At 44.0% G+C, this 14,320-nt stretch overlaps 1 pseudogene; it reads left to right on the top strand.

Moving 5' to 3' along the window:
- Positions 1-7,225: 7,225 nt before the first annotated feature.
- LOC119779813 lies at positions 7,226-13,920 on the top strand (annotated as a pseudogene).
- The last annotated feature ends 400 nt before the right edge of the window (positions 13,921-14,320 follow it).

Here is a 14,320-nt window from a genome sequence, read left to right as displayed (position 1 = left end):
TGAAACCTGGATCACTCAGGAGAAAGGAGCTGATTCTGAGCTGCGGGTTATGAGTTCAATTACATCATTAGAGAAGGGAAACTGGGGGAGGATTAGCCGTGTATGTTGACAATAACTTAAAGTAGAAAATAGTAGAAAACACGACCAGAGTGACTAAAGATGCATTTGAGTGTTTAACTGTTAAAATATTTATGGAAAAGTCAAAAATGGGATTGTTAGTTGTATTTACAGAGCTTCTGTTTCCAATTGTGAAGTAGTTTGGTCGAGGGTCAAAAAGGTGAACCAAAAAACAGCTTCAGCCAATGGTATGGACTTGTTTTGATTCCACTAATTCCCAAATGTTTATAAACTTCCTTCAGTAGCTTAGAAGTGAAGTTTGATCCCTGATCTGTAAGTATTTCTTTGGGAATACCCACCCTTGAAAACATCTGAATCAAACAATTAGCTATTTGGCGGGCTTTAATTCTTCTCAAAGGGAAAGCTTCAGGGTACCTGGTTGCATAGTTGCACACAACTAGCATGTATCTATATCCCAAGCCATTTCTCTCCAATGGCCCAACAATATCCATTGCAATACGAGAGAAGGGAGTGTCTATTACAGGCATATGAATAAGTGGAGCTCTGTCACCTTTCTTACACAGAGCTGTCAACTGACACTCAGGACATGATTTGCAGTATCGAACAGTATCTGAAAACTGTTAAGGCCAAAAAAAACGATAAGACATTCTGGAGAATGTTTTTACATATCGTAAATGGCCCACCTAAGGAACTGAATGGGCCAACTGTAAAACTATTGGCCTTAAGCTAGTGGGAACTACTAGCTGGTCACCCACTTTGCTACGACGATACAGGCGTTCATTCTGCACAATGAAAACCTCCCGAACTCCCTCTGTAATGAGTGTTGAGTCTTGGGAACACTTAGCAAAAAGAGGTGCTAAAGAGGGGTCCTGCCTTTGCAGTTGTACAATATTGCTTGGAACAACCCATAGCTCATCAATCTCTGGTTCAGAAAGCAACTCAGGAAGTTTTGTTCCCCTTACTTTATCTCGTCTCCTCTGATTTCTGCTTTTTCTTGAAAGGTGCCCTCTTAAATTTTCCTCACCAGGAACTTCAGTGTTAGCAAAAGGCAACATATTCAAACCTTGCTCTGACTGAGACAACTTAGAGCTAGACCTAGTGACGGCAAGCAGAACTTCACCTGAAGATTCAAAATCTTTCTCACTCTTTGCTAACAAGTCCCCAAGGATTGGCATATCCCCACCCAGTACAACCTGGTATGGAAGTTTATCAATCACTCCTACTGTAAGCAAATGCTCCTGTTCATGAACTTGAAGTACAACATTGGCGAACAAACCAACCTTTAACTCTACCACAAAACGTGGTGTCTCTTTGGAGACAATCTGGCCTAATAAGAGTACGGCTACTACCTGAATCCAGTAGAGCAACACAAGGCTTTCTTCAATAAAAACACAGATGGTGTTCTCCTGAGAACTTGAAGGTACTACAAACTCAGGTTCTTCCTCTAACAAATCAAAACACTCTGGTGAAAAACACATGTAAGTCTTACTGTCTTGCTGATTTGGGCATTTAGCCTTAAAGTGACCAGTTTGACCACAAAAGTGACAAACCAACCTCTCTGTTTAAATTCCCTAAAACGGTTATTGCTACTGACTGGGGAATTTTCTTTGGAATACTTTGGTCTGTGTCCATTTGCCCCCCCCCTGACTTACCCACCATAAAAGGGGTGGAACTAGGTTTCAAAGTCATGTACACTTTTTGTGGGCGACGAGCTGCAAGGAAAGCCTCTGCCATCTCTGCAGCTTCTTTTGAAGTGGAGGGGTTGCGCTCTTTAACCCAGGTTCGAAGATCTGGGCTGAGAACTCTCAGAAACTGCTCCAGCACCACGACATCTCCTATTTGCTCTTGTGTCTTTTCCTTTCGAACCATCCACTTTTTATACAGGTGTTTAAGGCGTGTTCGCAGCTCCTTGGGTGTCTCATCTTCCTTCACCGTCGTGGACCGGAACCTCGATCTGTAGGTCTCAGTACTTATTTCGAACTTTTCCAATACAGCAGTTTTTACCTTGTCATAGTCCATTGTGTCATCAGTGTCCATAGCTACATAAGCAGCTCTTGCTTTACCGCTGAGTAGTGGTGCCAGATGCATGGCCCATTCAGTCCTTGGCCACTGACATACAATTGCAATTTTTTCAAACGTTGTTAAATAATGTTCGATACTTGTGGTCCCTCAGACGTGCTTGGAAGGCTTCCTCCCTGTTGTACTGACTGTGGCACTTTTGGTCTTACTGCAGGACCGGAAACCATTCCAAGATCAGCTGCTGCACCCTCCAGCTGCATCTGATGTTCTCGACATTCCATGTGGACCTCCTGCTGAAGTAGACTGAACTGGTGTTGCATTTTCCTCCACCGTTTATCTTGGCGTTGTCTGTCCTGCTCCCATTTAGCTTCCTGGTCAGCATGCTGCTGCATCAAGCCTTTCAATAAAGCTGAGAGTTCAGAGAAACTTTGTGCTTCAGATTGCTGCTCACCAGAAGCTTTTAGCAGGTTTTCATCATCTTGGGCCTCTTCTGTGGAACCCTCCACTGGTCCCTGATGCCTCTTTGACTTGGCTGATTTCTGCATTGTTGTCACATATTAGCCTGGAACCACCACTGCCACCATTTGTGAAGTAGTTTGGTCGAGGGTCAAAAAGGTGAACCAAAAAAACAGCTTCAGCCACCGGTTCCAGTTTCTCTGTTGTCTTTTATTCCTGTTCTCTTAGACAAAACATTTCTTCTCGAGCTTCCAAGAGCTCAGGGCTTATATAATCAAGTGGCACCACACCTGCACTTAATTGGACCAAGCCTCAATTAACAGGTAAAAAAAAGAACAGTCTAAACAGAGAAACAAGAATAAACTTAATCTAATTTACAAACTCATCTACATAAAGATAGTCTGCAAAATAAACAGTGTGAAACAAGATAACTCAAAAAGTTACTTTAAAGAAAAACAAACAAAGCATAACTCTAAAGGAAACCCTCTAAATGGCAAATTAATGGATGACATAATTTAGTCAATTTAGCAGGAAATACTTAAATAATGGTAAGTAAAAAGGAAAACAAAAACCATGAATATACTTTAAAACATAATAAACAATTTAATCCAATAATCCTGAAGTAACCTAAACATAAGTAGATGGAAACTGCAACAATGGGTTAGGATAGGGTTAGTGTTAATGCTAACACAAACAAACCCGGGATAGTAAGTGAAAGTCAAAGTTGCAAACTAATGTTTAAAGTTAAGCATTACAAATCAGAAGCAGGAATAAGGGACAAGTGGTAAACACAAACTAAACCACTTTGTCACACCAATATGGAAATATTTAGAGAATGGTTTCAGCAAACATGCACAGTTACATCTCATAAGGTCTTCTTTATCTGTGGGGACTTTAATATAGAGCTACTTCACTCAGATAACCATAAACCTACTGAAGCGTTCATTAATGCCATGTACAGTTTGAGGCTTTTTCCAAAAAATTAAGAAATTGGATGGCATCCAGGGAGTAGTGCTACTCTGGATGAAAAGTTATTTAAGCACCAGGCAACAATTGGTGCAAATGGGTGACTGCCAGTCATCATGCTTGGTCATTGTTTTTGGTGTCCCCCAGGGGTCGGCATTAGGGCCAAAATGATTTATCCTTCATATTAATGACATCTGCAAGGTTTCTAGAATACTTACATGTGTTTGGTTTGCAGACGATACTAACATCTTTTCTACAGGCGATGATCCGCTTATGGCTGATTATCAACTTTGAGTTATGTCGACTTAAGATATTGTTTGATATTAACAAACTATCATTAAATTTTGATCAAATCAAGTTTATGTTGTTTGGAAACTGCGAAAGTAAAACAAATGTAGGTATCCTGATAGATAATATGACCGAGGAGAGAGTTAAGGAAATGAAGTGGAGTAATGATAGACAGTAATATTTGCTGGAGACATAAAATACATTCAATCTGAATATCCGGAAGTGTTGCTACTCTCAGCAAAGCTAAACATTTCCTAAATTATGCTGCACTTCATATTCTGTATTCCGCACTTATATGACCTTACTTGAGTTACTGTGTAGAAATGTGGGGATACACCTATAAAACCTTGCTGCAACTGTTATGCATGTTTCAAAAAAGGGCCATCAGAATGGTTAGGATGGTCAATCAATACTCTTAGTGCAGATGGGTGTTAAAGTGGATTTTGGCCTGATGTGTTTGTGTAGGTATGTATATGTGTTTTTTTTACAGCCCTAGTGGCTCTTTTTTATGGACAGTAGACTGATAAGAAAGGTGAAATGAGAAGGGGAGAGACATTCAGGTAACCACAGGCCGGATTCAAACCTGGGTTGCCCACGTCAAGGACTAAGGCCTCCATACATGGGTTGTGTGTGCTAACCACTATGCCACCAAACCATGCCCGCATGATTATTTAAATCTATGTATATACAGTATGTATATTAGAGTGAGAGAGGATATGCAAGTTTTACTTCTTCATATCCCTTTTTATTTCCATTAATGGATGTCATTTCTCAGCCGTCTTGTGTTGGAGTTCATCCCGGTAGACGAGAGGGTCGCATCCCTTCGCCTTTAGGTTAAAGGGAGGACTCTGACAGTTGTTTCGGCCTATGGACCGAACGGCAGTATAGAGTACCAGGCCTTCTTAGCATCCTTGGGGAGGGTGTTAGAAAGCGCCATCCCGGGGATTCCATCATTCTACTGGGAGACTTCAACGCCCACGTGGGAAACGACAGTGACACCTGGAGGGGCGTGATCGGGAGGATCGGGCCCCCAACTCTGAACCTGAGTGGTGTCTCATTATTGGACTTCTGTGCAAGTCACGGATTGTCCATAATGAACACCACGTTCAGGCATAAGGATGTCCATCGGTGCACTTGGCACCAGGACACCCTAGGCCGAAGGTCGATGATCGACTTTGTTGTCATATCTTCTGATCTTCGGCCGCATGTCTTGAACACTCGGGTGAAGAGAGGGGCAGAGCTGTCCAACAACCACCACCTGGTGGTGAGGTGGATATGCTGGAAGAGGGGGAAAGACTATCAGTTGGCATCAAAGCGATTCTGGCAAACCGTCCGGCGCCTCCAGAGGGGAAAGCAATGCTTCGCTAACACTGTTTTCAGTGGGAGTAGTGGGGAGCTGCTGACCTTGAAGGAGGATATTGTCGGGCGGTGGAAGGAATACTTTGAGGATCTCCTCAACCCGACAGACACGCCTTCCGTGGGGGAAGAAGAGACGGGGTGCTTGGGGCTGGATTCGTTGATCACCCAGGCTGAAGTCACCGAGGTGGTCAAAAAACTCCACGGTGGCAAGGCTTCGGGTGTGGACGAGATCCGTCCTGAGTATCTTAAAGCTCTGGATGTTGTCGGGCTGTCATGGTTTACACGTCTCTTCAACAAGCGTGGAGGTCGGGGACAGTCCCCCTGGATTGGCAGACTGGGGTGGTGGTTCGCCTTCATAAAAAGGGGGACCGGAGGGTGTGTTCCAACTATTGGGGAATCACACTTTTCAGCCCCCCCTGGAAACGCCTATGCCAGGGTGCTGGAGAGGACAGTCTGGCTGATTGTCGAACCTCAGCTGCAGGAGGAGCAGTGTGGTTTTCGTCCTGGCCATGGAACAGTGGACCAGCTCTACACCCTCTGCAGGGTGCTTGAGGGTTCTTGGGAGTTTGCCCAACCAGTCCACATGTGTTTTGTGGACTTGGAGAAGGCATTCAACCGTGTCCCTCGTGCTGCCTTGTGGGGGGGGCTCCAGGAGTATGGGGTTGGGGGCCCTTTATTAGGGGCCATCCGTTCTCTGTACAAGCGCAGCAGGAGTCTGGTTTGCATTGCCGGCATTAAGTGGGACCTGTTCCCAGTGCATGTTGGACTTCGACAGGGCTGCCCTCTTTCACCGGTCCTGTTCATAACTTTTATGGACAGGATTTCTAGGTGCAGCGAAGGACCGGAGGGGGTCTGGTTTGGGGACCAGCGGATCTCGTCCCTGCTTTTTGCAGATGACGTAGTTCTGCTGGCTCCCTCCTGCCAAGACCTACAGCGTGCGCTGGGGCGGTTCGCAGCCGAGTGTGAAGCGGCCGTATGAGAATCAGCTACAAGGCCATGGTTCTCGAACGGAAAAAGGTGGCTTGTCCCCTTCAGGTTGGAGGAGAGTCCCTGCCTCAAGTGGAGGAGTTTAAGTATCTTGGGGTCCTGTTCATGAGTGAGGGAAGAATGGAGCGGGAGATCGATAGACGGATCGGTGCGGCTGCTGCAATAATGCGGACGCTGCACCGGTCTGTCTTGGTGAAGAGAGAGCTGAGCAAAAAGGCAAAGCTCTCAATTTACCGGTCGGTCTACGTTCCTACCCTCACCTATGGTCATGAAATCTGGATCATGACCAAAAGAATGAGATCCCGGATACAAGCGGCTGAAATGAGCTTTCTCCGCAGGGTGGCTGGGCTCTCCCTTAAAGATAGAGTGAGGAGCTCGGACATTCAGGAGAGGCTCAGTGTAGAGCCGGTTCTCCTCCACATCAAGAGGAGTCAGTTGAAGTGGCTCGAACATCTTCTTCGGATGCCCCCTGGACGCCTCCCTCGGGAGGTGTTCCAGGCACGTCCCACTGGGAGGAGGCCCAGGGGATAACCCAGGACATGCTGGAGAGACTATGTCCCTCGGCTGGCCTGGGAGCACCTAGGGCTTCCCCCAACATAGCTGGAGGAGGTGTCTGCAGAGAGGGAAGTCTGGGAGTTTTGGCTTAATCTGCTGCCCCCGTGACCCGGTTCCGGATAAAGCGGGAGACAATGAGTACAAGTACGAGGATGTTATTTCTCTGACTGCATATACCGTTAAGTTGTTTGGCTTGGTTGATGTTAACTAGTCTCTTTTGTGTGTAATTGGTTGATTTATTTGTTGTTGTTTGTCTTGTTGTCTGTCTGAAATTGCCTGAAATAAATTCCTAGTCATTCATTCATTCATCCCTAGTACTGTCACAACTACTTGTTTCCATTAACAAATAATAGAGAAGGTGTATCCAATCAAATTGCCATTGGATTCTTTCTGCATGACGAAAAGGTGGTGAGAACTGATGAAAATGTAACGCGAACTGAAGGTTGGACCCAATATTCAGCAAACAAACAGAAAGTTTCAAAACAGGTTTATTTAAAAAAATAACTGAAAGAGGGCGATGGAAACTCCTCAGAGCGGGTTCTCTGATTCTCTGCTGAGACAGGAAACTCAGGTCAGTGACAAGAATGAAGAGTGGAGAAGACAACTAAAAGTCACTGACCTGGTTGAGAGTTCAGTCTGAAACTCAGAGAGGATAAACCCGGGGGGGAGACAGTCCACCGCTTGTGGTCGTTACCACTTCAGAGAACAGAGTGTGGGGGAGCCAGCGCCAGCTGACGCAGAGCGAGCTACAGTGTCTGTGAGGGATTATGCGAAGCCGAAAACCAGTCCAGTGCAGTGTCAGAAACTAGGAGATCCGAGAGCCGAAGAGGTATCCAGGGAGAATCCAAGCCGAGGTCAGAAAAACAGTCTGTTGGGATCATCAGGCTTGCCCACCAGAGGGCGCCGAGGATCCTCTTCTGCTCTCTTTGTTTTTTCCCTTAGGTTTGGAGTTACTGTGGGGATCTGGAGATTACCCTCTGTCTCCAGCAGGATGCGCTGTGGGTCTTCTGGTGCTGGAACTTTCCTGCACACCTGTTCCTAATCCTCTCATTAGAAGACCTCTCCTTTATAAGCTCCTGCCTGACCTTGATCCCACGCCGCAGTGTTGAACTTAGTTGGTTAGCTTCCTGAACCTCTGTTACAGATGAATCTTAGTTATCTCAATTGTGAGATCAGATTCTAATTCGTCCTTGTCTCTGCCTCACAGGAATCCTGTCTCCTCGTGAAAGCTCTGGATGAGTTTAACCACCTGTCTCCTCGTGAAGGCTCTGGATGAGATTAACCACCTGTCTCCTCGTGAAAGCTCTGGATGAGCTTAACCTCCTGTTTCCCTGTGAAGCTCTGGAAGAACTGTCTCTCTGGCAACCTCTCTCTGGCCTGCAGCTCTGGGAGAGTTGCATCATAGGAAGCCAGTTCCAAGCCTGACGCTCTAGGAAAGCTAACCAGCTAATCTGCCCTGGTGAGCCAACCCAAGAATCCTACGTGGATGCTACCTGCTGTGGAGTTTTCCCCAAGAGGTTCCCATGAGGATTTCCCCTGTTGTCTCCCTGCTGTTAGCTGGAAGCTCAGCTACCAGCCATCTCCCTTTCCCTGCTCAGACCCCTGTGAACCCGCCCCTTGCCTGAACTGTTTTCCACTAATTACCCATGTGCTTGTGCATTTAATAAACTCTTTGGACTTTTACCCGAGTCTCCGTGTGTGTTCTGCATCTTGGGCTTACTCTCTGTGACACCCATCATGACACAGTCCAAGTTCGATAACAGGCAAAATCCAGGCAGTCAGGCCAAAAACCAAACTGAGAAGGGGTGACAGGGACAAAAGGCAAAAACCAAAAACATATGGGCAAAAAACTAAGAAGAATTCCACAGAACAGAACACTTACTTGGGTAACTCACAATGACACAGGTTGAATAATCCGACACTGATGGCAGGAAAGCAAACAGCCTAAATAGCTGCAGGGACCAGGTGAATCAGATTGGCAGTAATCAGCCACAGGGCCAATTAGGCAGGTGAGCAGGAGAAGAGGAAAAAACCCAACCATCAGCGCCAGGATTATGACAGAAAAATTCCTCAGAACGTATCTATCCTTAAGGAAGAGAAGCAGACTGTTGATAGGAGAGGAACCGGGAGGAACTCTGAATGGCCCTGCCATGTCAGTAAAATTAATCTATGAAGCTGAAAGAGGGAAAGATCAGTTACAATAATCAGAAAAGAGTCGATTAAAGTAGAAGAAAAAAAATGGAGGAACTTTTGGCAGTTTTACACAAGAAGCCTTCATTTTGATTTTTTAAGCCACCACTCCCAGCGCTTCATTACGGGCTTCCAGCTGGGAGGCCAGCTCAGCTTTTTAACTAAGAGAGAATGGCTATTTTTGATTCGCAGACAGACTTGTTCTATTATTCAGGGGTTTCTGGGGGATGAGAAGCATGTGCTTGCTGAGAAACCAGAGGAGCCTGATTACAGCTCTTTCAAACACGCGAAGCAATCTCTCCTTTAACAACAGCAGCTCCTGCTACATCAAAGACACACACATCTCTAAATTCATCCATCCATCTTCTGACAGGCTTAATCCCAAGTGGGGTCGCAAGGGGTGCTGGTGCTTATCTCCAGCTGTCTACCAGCGAGTGGCGGGGTACACCCAGGACAGGTCGCCAGTCCATCACAGCATTTCAATTCATGAGGATAGATTTCTTTGTGATACATAATGCAGTGAAGGCCATGCAAACTGATTTTTTTTCCATAGAGCTTCCCTCAAAGTCACCCAGCAAGTAAACTGAAGGGGAAAGTGAGATTTTACAACCCAGGCACAGTGATAGATCCTTACATACCTGTACCCAGAATCTCTGAACCGGCGTGCAGAACCATAACGCGTGAAAATAATTATCAAGATGATTGCCTGTGCACTGTGGACAGATGTTAGATTGCGCAAAACCCATCTTGAATAATCTTTGATTGGAGAACCCATCCATGATGAGCAAGCATGAAGCAACAGTGGAGAGGAAAAACTCACCGTTGGGAAGAAACCTCTGGAAGAACCAGGCTCAACATGGTGGTCTTCTGCCGGACCGGTTAAGATGAGACAGGGAGCACAGTAAAAGTCCAGGAGGAATGACGCTCTGATGAAGCTTTAGCTACGATGGTGGAGGAGGGGCTGGAGGGGGGTGGAAACGGTGTCATCTGAATGAAGTCATAGAGCATCCGCCGTCTGTGCACAGGAGCAGACAGGTGCTTATCGGAGGCCTTTTAAGATGAACTTTGGATGCTGATTGGCTTTGGTGGAGGTGTGGCTCAAAGCTGATTGGCAGTGTGGCAGGTGGATGTAGGAAAACAATGAATTTTTTCAGTTGAACTTCCACCTAGGCTCCATATTGTGTCTATATCTTCACAATTACACAATCACTATGCAAAATGTCAGGAGATATTACCAGCAACTGTAAAGAGATGCTCTCTATTGTCTGCAGTTCTGTTATTAAATAAGCTGCTGAAGCAAACCAGTAGGTTAACGTGACGTTTAGTGTTTCAGCTCTGAATCAGACTGAACCACTTTACCAGCATTTCTTACTCATAATTTTCGAGGCAAATTTTTTTATGATTACAATTCAATCAGAGACATGATCCCTTCCAGATATCACCAAACCCCCCACCCCATCACAGAGGAACGAGGGACCTACTCGCTCCAGCCGGTGAACAATACCTCCTTAACGACCGACTCTTAACAATCATAGACAGGTTTCAGGTATTACAGGAGACAATCCCCCCCTTAACGACCTACCTTCAGAATCAAAGACAGGTTCAGATATTACAGGCTAACGATGGAACCAAACGACCCATTCATCGGTTACCATTTGCATGTTTCCAAGCGATACAAGGCTTTGTCTATATAGAGACTCAAACTCACTGCGGATCCAGACATTTGAATTGAGAAAGCTTCCTGGAGAGGTGGAGAAACGTCTTCAAATCTTGGAAACCAAGTCCAGTGGATATTTTTTGAATTTTTACGGAATTTCTACCAAATTCAAAAGCCACAAATTTGCACAACAAGCTGCTTAGTGAGAGGATTAGTCAGACACACTTCACAATTGAAGCTCTCTTGCACAAAATAGGTCAGACAAGACAGAAGCTTTCCAACCTTCTCCCTAAAACCTTGTTTGAAGAAGTTGTCATGTTTGTTAATAAGGTTAAGCTTTCACAACATCCAAAAAACAAAAGAAAGATAAAGAGCTAAATTCAAAGAAATATAACAGAAAGCAGCGTTTAAACAAGAGAGCAACATGACTCAGGGGGAAGACTCCAACATTGAGGGCAAGTGAGTTAAAAACCTGTCTAGCAGACCACTGACAAAACCAGAGACGGATGTTCTGAGTAAAGGCCTGAATTTAGCCAATTCTCCACAAGAAGTACGCATTGTGGAACTGATCACTGGCATTGAATCGGCCATCAGGAACAACAACCTGGCTGAAACGGAGGCAGAGCAACTCAGAATGAAGGTAACAGCTACCCTGTCCAGCATCAACCTCACACCCCAGGAAATGAAAGCCATAACATCCCTGAGCCAGGACCAAAGCATCACCATATTACCAGCAGAAAAAGTAAGATGCAACGTGGTCCTCAACACCTCAGACTACCAGGACAAAATTATCATTCTACTGAACGACACTAATACCTATGAATCCTGGAAAAGAGATCCAACCAGCGGCTACAAAAAGAAAATAATAGACTATCTCAAACAACTTGAAAAAGAAAAGGTAATTAACAGCACAGCCTATTTCAGATTATATCCAGGGGAGGAAATTCCAGCTTATATGGACTCCCAAAAATTCCCAAGGAAGGGGCACCACTCAGGCCCATTGTCAGCAGCATTAACTCAGTAACAGACAACATTGCTAAACAGCTTACTAATATCTTAGCCCCCACATCACATAGAAAACTCCAAAGACTTTGCTAACGAAGTCAAACATTTAAGGACTACACCAGGAGAAACCCTGGTATCGTTTGATGTTACTTCACTTTTCACATGCATACCGATAACAGAGGCAGTGGAAACAGTCAGGACACGTCTTCAACAAGATAGTGACTTAAACAACAGGACTAGTTTCACTCCGGACCAGATCTGCACACTACTGGGCCTTTGTCTTTCCACAACCTATTCCACATTCAGAGGTAATTTTTACAGACAGAAGCATGGCTGCGCAATGGGATCTCCAGTGTCATCAATTGTAGCCAATCTTTACATGGAAGGAATGGAAAAGAGAGCTTTAGACACTTTCAATGGAACATCACCAAGCCACTGGTTTAGATTCGTGGATGACACTTTGGTCAAAATCCAGCTAAAGGAAGTGGAAGCTTTCACAAAACACATCAACTCTGTTGACAATAACATCAAATTCACCAGAGAGGATGCCGAGGACAACAAACTACCCTTTCTGGACTGTCTGGTGAGCATGAAGGAGATGGAAGCCTGACCATTGAAGTGTATAGGAAACCTACTCACACAGACCAGTATCTTCTTTCTGACTCACACCACCCACTGGAACACAAACTCTCAGTCATCAGAACCTTACAACACCGGGCAGAACATGTCCCTACTAGAACAGAAGCACAAAGATAATAATTTAATACAATCAATCATTTGCACAGAACTTTACTGCTGTCACTTTATACCAGTGTTGCCTTGTCTGTCTGTATATACTTAATGTATATATATATTTTTTTATATATTTTTAAATATTTTTATACTTTGTATTCTTCTTTTTCCTACTGTACTGTGATGCAACGCTGCAATTTCCCCACTGTGGGACAAATGAAGGATTATTTTTATTTTTTTATTTACGTGTTTATTTGAACAGGGACAGTGCACATTAATAAACATTTCTGTAAATGAGCCAGTGTTAGCTAAGTAGCTAATTTTCAACTGTAGTCCCTGGGCAAGGTTTAAAATGCCAACATAATAAAACAACAACATTAAAAATTAGTGCAAACAATAAAATACATAGTTAGTAATCTACATAAAAGTTGGACATTGATCTGTAAAAAACAAAGACATTATTACAAATATAAGATTTAAAAAGCATTGACAAAAGTGCATCAGACAGCCAGACAGAAGTTATTGATTATGATTACAGGTTTGATTCTCCTGTAACCATGCTTTTAACATGTTTTTGAAAGTTCTGTATATGTCTGCATTGCGTATATGAGTTGGAATGGTGTTCCAGGACTGAGCTGCTCGCACTGAGAAGGCTGACTGACCAAATGAGCTTTTTCTCAGTGGGACTGTAAGGTTATTAGAAGAGACAGATCTGGTGAGTCTGCTACCTTGTGTGAAAATAGCGGTAAGTGGTGGTGGAGCAAAGCCATGTAAAATTTTAAAGACCAGATTTGCATCATGAAATGTAACTAAATTTTCCCAGTTTAACAGGACATGTTTGTCCAGTATACTACAGTGATTAAAACGAAAGGGTTTCCTGTCCAAAACCTTTAGAGCCTGCTTGTAGACAGACTGGATTGGTTTTAATGTTGTTTTACAGCCCTGTGTCCAGCTGCTAAGACAGTATGTTAAATGAGGCATAATCATTTCGTTAAAAAACAATTTTGCTGCATCTGTGTTCAGATTATTTCTTATGTATCTGAAGTTTACAAGGTTGAGCAGTAAATCTACACCTTATCTTATCTTATCTTATCTTAAGAACAGAAACACAGCAGAGATGCTCTGCAAAACTGTGGATATCCAAACTGGGCTTTTATCAAATCAGCAAGGAAATCCAAAAGACACGCAACAGAAGACAGCGATGGGAAAATTAAACGCAAAAACATCACAATCCCTTATGTTGCTGGAGTCTCTGAAAATCTCAAAAGGATTTTTTCCAAACACAAAATCCCAGAACATTTCAAACCAAACCAAACCCTTAAACAGAGGCTAGTGCGTCCTAAAGATAAAACCCCCAGACCCAATATGAGCGGAGTGGTATATGCTGTTCAGTGCAGCGAGGAATGCTCTGATCTTTATATTGGAGAAACCAAACAACCTCTCCACAGACGCATGGCCCAATACAGAAGAGCGCCCTCCTCTGGACAAGACTCCGCAGTACATCTACACCTGATGGACAAAGGACATTCTTTGGAGGACCAGAATGTTCACATTTTGGACAAAGAAAATAGGTGGTTTGAGAGGAAGGAAGCATCTATGTTAAGAAAGAAAAAAACAACTTTAAACAGGGGGGGGACTCAGATTCCAGCTTCCAAAAAACTTACAATTCAGTTATTGAGTTAATTCCTTCCAGATATCATCACAACCATCCTCAGCCAGGTGACAATCCCCCCCTTTAATGATTGACCTTTCAGAATCATAGACAGGTTTCAGGTATTACAGGCTAACAATGGAACCAAACGACCCGCTCGTCAGGGTCCATTTCCATGTTTCCAAGCAATACCAGGCCTTGTTATTGGTCCACTAAATAAAGCCTTAAACTTAATGCGAATCCAGACATTTTGAATTGAGAAAGCTTCCTGGATGGGAAGAGAAACGTCTTCAAACCTTGAAACAAAGTCCTGTCAATTGTTTTTTAAACTTTTTCAGAATCAAAAGAAAGGAAAACAAAGTTCTGAATTTGTACAG

Source organism: Cyprinodon tularosa, unplaced genomic scaffold (genome assembly GCF_016077235.1).
Source record: "Cyprinodon tularosa strain WSP-4 unplaced genomic scaffold, ASM1607723v1 ctg1516, whole genome shotgun sequence".
NCBI classification, from domain to species: Eukaryota; Metazoa; Chordata; class Actinopteri; order Cyprinodontiformes; family Cyprinodontidae; genus Cyprinodon; species Cyprinodon tularosa.
Note: the sequence above shows the minus strand (reverse complement) of the source record. Positions and strands in the feature narration are given on the sequence as shown.